Source organism: Engraulis encrasicolus, unplaced genomic scaffold (genome assembly GCF_034702125.1).
Source record: "Engraulis encrasicolus isolate BLACKSEA-1 unplaced genomic scaffold, IST_EnEncr_1.0 scaffold_44_np1212, whole genome shotgun sequence".
Classification (NCBI taxonomy): Eukaryota; Metazoa; Chordata; class Actinopteri; order Clupeiformes; family Engraulidae; genus Engraulis; species Engraulis encrasicolus.
This window is the reverse complement of record NW_026945753.1, coordinates 672,154-677,745: the sequence shown is the minus strand read 5'-3', so window position 1 is coordinate 677,745 and position 5,592 is coordinate 672,154. Positions and strand designations below refer to the sequence as shown.

General features: G+C 44.4%; 1 pseudogene; it reads left to right on the top strand.

The window, feature by feature from the left end:
- Nucleotides 1–657: 657 nt before the first annotated feature.
- Nucleotides 658–2,747, top strand: LOC134444088 (uncharacterized protein K02A2.6-like; annotated as a pseudogene).
- Nucleotides 2,748–5,592: the final 2,845 nt, after the last annotated feature.

Sequence of the window (5,592 nt, the reverse complement as noted above, 5' to 3'; positions counted from 1 at the left end):
TGCAAGTTGCTATTTACCTGTGGTGATTTTGGAGGCTGACAGCCCTTGGGAAGAAGCTGTCTGTCCCTCTTTGTCTTGGCTGTTAGCACTGTAAGGTGTGACCCCCTCACCCCTCACCCCACACACGGCCCCTAACAGCCTCATTACCATAACAAAATGAGTGATTAGTGTATTAGGTAAAAGCCACCGGGTCAAATGACCCCTCTCTGGTACTTCTAGGTAGGCAGAAAAATCCTGGTAGTTCTAGTGTTAATGGGACACAAAATGTTAGAAAAGAGCATTTATTTCCAAGTACAGCAATACTTGGTAAAAATGCTCTGTCAAAAATAGCGTATTTTGGCAGCCATTTTGTTTTTCAAATTTAACTGTCAAAACCTCAAAATCCAGCTTGGGAACCAGTCTAGTTGAATTCAGCACACCTAAATTATGTTAAGTACATAGGTTCCCAACTTTTACTAAAAAATGCTTCTAACATTCACAAATATGAAAAATGTGTCTAGACTATAATGTGAGTGTAATGAATGAAACAAAATTCAATGAAATGTGGGAAGAGAACAAGCGCCCACAACTGAAAGAAACCAAGCTTACACTGAAATCTTACACTGGAGAGAAAATTAAAGTTGTAGGAGTAGCAGATGTGGAGGTGATCTATGGCCAGCAAGTGAAAACATTGCCCCTAGTGGTAGTGAAGGGTACTGGACCTAGTTTGCTAGGAAGAGCATGGCTGGAAACACTGAAGCTGAAGTGGGATGAAATCAAACATGTGAGAACAGAGGCACAAGGGCTACAGCAAGTACTTTCAAAGCATGAAGATGTTTTTAAAGAAGAGTTAGGCATGTTAAAAGGCATGAAAGCAACAATTCGAGTGTCGGCTGAAGCTAGTCCCAAGTTCTACAGACCCCGCTCAGTTCCGTATGCCATGAGAGCAAAAGTTGAAGAGGAGCTCGAGAGACTGCAGAGAGAGGGCATCATAACACCAGTAAAGTATGCTGAGTGGGCTGCACCCATCGTACCTGTCCTGAAGCCGGATGGCTCTGTCAGGATCTGCGGCGATTACAAATTAACAGTCAACAATGCCTCATCTCTAGAGCAATACCCCATTCCCAGAGTGGAAGATTTGTTTAATACACTAGCAGGAGGGAAACAGTATTCCAAGTTAGATTTAAGTCATGCTTATCAGCAGATTGTGATGGATGAAGAGTCCAAGAAATACTTAACAGTTAACACACATCGTGGCCTGTTCACCTACAATAGGCTTGCCTTTGGAGTGTCATCTGCTCCAGCAATTTTCCAGAGAACCATGGAAAGCTTGCTACAGGGCTTGCCTAGAGTAGCGGTGTATTTAGATGACATCCTTTTGACTGGGAAAGATGAAGCTGAGCATCTAAGCACGCTGGACGAGGTACTGAGGAGATTGAAGGAAGCCGGATTGCGACTTCACAGACGCAAGTGTGCATTCCTAAGGAACGAGGTGGAGTACTTAGGTCACATTATCAATGCGGAAGGCCTGCAAAGCAAGGTGAGAGCGATTGAAGAGGCTCCACAGCCAACCACAGTGACTGAATTGAAAGCCTACCTTGGTCTACTGAATTATTATAACAAGTTTCTCCCTAACCTAGCCACACGCTTAGCTCCGCTCCACCAGTTACTGAGAAAAGAGTCCCAGTGGACCTGGAACAAAGAGCAGGAGGATGCTTTTCGATTGTCAAAGCAGATGCTGAAATCAGCCAAAGTCCTGAGTCACTACTCAGCAGACAGAGAATTGGTACTGGCATGCGACGCCTCACCATACGGAGTAGGTGCCGTATTGTCCCATATCATGGAAGATGGCAGTGAGAAACCCCTAGGTTTTATGTCACGCACGCTGACACCAGCCGAGAAGCGATACTCGCAACTGGATAAAGAGGGCTTAGCCATCATGTTCGGAATAAAAAGATTCCACAAATACATCTACGGACGAATGTTCACAATCAGCACTGACCACGAACTTCCATGAGAAGAAGCCAGTTCCTCAAATGTGTTCGCCGAGAGTGCAACGTTGGGCAACCCTGCTACGAGCGTATGAATACAAAATCCTATACAAACCAGGAAAAGAGCATGGAAACGCAGATGGACTGAGCAGGTTGCCTCTGCCACACACAGAGGAAGAGGATGACAACGAACAAGTCCTTATGCTGGATGTGATGGAAGATCCGCCTATCACCACAGCTCAGGTGAAACAGTGGACAGCCAAAGACCAGACACTGTCACAAGTGTTACTCTGGTGCCTGAAAGGATGGCCAAAGGTGGTGGATACAGAATTCAGACCCTACAGTAAGAGAAAGCTAGAACTGAGTGTGAAAGATGGATGTGTTCTATGGGGGTCGAGAGTTGTGATTCCGAAGAAAGGAAGGAAAATCATACTGAAACAACTGCATTCCACACACCCAGGCATGTCCAGGATGAAAGGCTTAGCACGCTCATACGTGTGGTGGCCAGGAATGGATTCTGAAGTTGAGGAGGAAGTTCAGTCCTGCCTCACCTGCCTAGAAAACATGAAGTGTCCTGCAGGGGCGCCGCTTCATCCTTGGGAGTGGCCTGAAACGCCCTGGAGCAGACTGCATATCGATTATGCAGGTCCCTTCCTTGGAAAGATGTTCCTGATCATTGTCGATGCACATTCCAAATGGATTGATGTATACCAAACAAACAGTGCAACAAGTCAGGTGACTATTGAGAAGCTAAGACAGTGCTTTAGTACACATTAGGGTTTAATATTTTTCCCGAAAATGGCATGAATCAAATCCCGGGATAGGACGACCCATTTCCCGGGAATCCCGGGAAATCCCGGGTTTTTTTTTTTTTTTTTTTTCCTCCTCCCATTTTTTGATCTAGTCATGTGCCTATAATTCAACTGTTCCTCCCAAACTGGCATTTGTATCAAGTTGTTAGTGTTTGTATCATTATTGGGAGAAAAGAATTAAGATTAAGCTCTACTACCAACACAACAATAATAATGAAGTGTAAGATGATTGCTTGTGCGCAGCATGCAGCGCTTATCAATGACGGGCGGATTGTTGGTGACGGTGACACCAAGTCGCCTGCCCGTCCCCCAATTCCGCCCGCCTACTTATAGCCTATATAGGCCTACTAGTTAATTACGTGTCCACTGTTTAAGTCAGGAATGGATATCGACATGATACGGAGTTTGTATGCTTAATATCTGAAACGGTGATGACATTTAAAACCGAGTCAAACGGCCATAAACAGCATTGCAATGAAGGGTGTCGTAACGGCAGATGGAACTTTAATTTCACGACGACATTCTGGCTATAAACTCGCCCTGGCCGCTTCCCTGTTTCACTTTAGGACCAAAAGTAGCCTATTCAACCGTTTCCACAGTTCCTGCATCGGTAAAGCCAGGACTACACGTGTGAACCAAATCAACACAACAGCATGAAGGAATAATAAACGGAAATACAGACGTGACCTGAAATCAAGCGGGCGGAATTGGAGCCTTTCGCCAGAGGGACTCACTAGTTTGACGCCGTGTCGCCCGAGAGGGCTGTTCTTGCGCCTAAACTAGTGAGTCCCTTCGCCAGAGAAGCTAGATTTTGGACATGCTGGACGTTATCGCCAAATTACGATAGAAAGGACAACCAATGTTAGCTAATATTGCTCATTACCTCATCTACACAGTTGCCGCTATCCAAAAATATACGAGAGCATAATTAAATAGTATTTGAAAGAGTGATATTATCACGTTTTCAGTGAAGTGATCAGTGAAGTGGGCGGAATTTGGCGACCTTACTATTATAATTCGCTCACACAAAGTGCATTTCGCACTGTCATTGTCCAATTTCAGAAAATGCCTCCAGGCAAAACTGGCAGCAGAACCAGACATTGCTGAAAAGGTCCTGTAGCCTGCTGCTGCTGCTGCTTAAGTGAGCCTGAAGTGTTACCAAAGATTCCCTATTCTAAACCGTCTCTGGTGTTACCGCTGCTAGATTGCACTGTTGCTTACTGTTGCTAGGACAACAAATAGACACGCACTTAATTTTTTTTCCCGGTTTCCCGTCATGGCTTTCCCGGGAAACGGGAAATTGTTTTGATCAGATTTCCCGGGAATCCCGGGTCCCGGGATTAAACCCTAGTACACATGGCCTACTCCAGACTTTAGTATCTGACAACGGAACATGCTTTACAAGCCAAGAGTTTGAGACATTCCTGAAGCAGAATGGAATACAGCACAAAACATCTGCACCTTTCCACCCCGCCGGTCTCGCGGAAAGAGCTGTTCAGACATTCAAACAGGGAATCAAGAAAATTAAAGGAGATACACTGGAAACAAAAATAGCCAGATTTCTGTTCAACTACAGAATTACACCACAAAGTACAACTGGCTTGTCTCCCGCTGAAATGCTCATGCAGAGAAGACTTCGTTCCACACTTGATCTTCTGCTGCCTGATGTGAAGTCAAAGATTCGTAAGAAACAACTCAAACAAAAAGAACATCATGACGCACACAGCAAGTGGAGAAGTTTCGTATCTGGAGATGATGTATACGTGCGTAACTACAGCCGTGGTCCTAAGTGGATACCAGCAGTAGTCGATGAGAACACTGGACCTGTATCCTATACAGTACAGACAGGAGATGGACGCGTGATGAGACGTCACGTCGACCAGATTCGCAAGCGTCACGCATCATCAACTGACATGTCCAGTCCTGAGGAGAGAGGAGAGCCTGACAGCATGCAGTTGCCAGCGCCAGCAGTGGAGTTCGTGCCTGCAGACCCGGTCGTTCCAACTTCAGTAGGAGGGGAAGTGACTGAGCAGCCTGCTGAGTCAGCCCAGGTTCCTCCTCCAGCTGAACATTTGCCAGAGACAGGAGTTCAACAGACACCTGTGCTGCGTAGATCTGCGCGCACCAGACAGGCTCCTGCTCATCTGAGAGACTTTACAAGTTAGAAGTGTAATCCCTCAAGAAAGAGTCAGAATACGCTCTGGGATATACACTGGAAGGCTTGTTAGTCTACCCAACCTTCCTAGTTAGAAGAAGAAAAAAAAACATTGTAAACAAACATTGCCTTAAGAGTTTTTTGAGTTAATTGTTTGCATTTGAACTTTAACCTTTTAAGAGAAGTAAAGTAACAGAGTTTAGTTATTTTAAGAAATTCTAAGTTGTTATTGAAATTGAGTATATATGTAATTTCACTGTTATAGCCAAAGTAAGGTTAATGTGAAGGTGACATAGTAATAGTGTTATAGTTTAATTTCACTGAAGTGCTTTAAACTTAAGAGGGGAGGGATGTAGTATCCTGAGTAATTTAATATGTAGTACTACCCCCACGCCACAAGAGGGATAACCTACCCATTGTCACCTATACAATACATATAGACCGGAACATAAGGTAACTGATTAGTCATGGATTAGACATTAGACAGACAAGACACATGTTGTATAGTTGTGCTAGTGTGTACAATAAAGAAGCATAAAAGGACATGCTTTGGACGGACATTATGATTTATAATTATTAGTACACGTTATCACATGTACATTAGTGGATTTGTGTGTTAAACATGTAGCTGCTGCCTCTACTGTTGGATTGGATC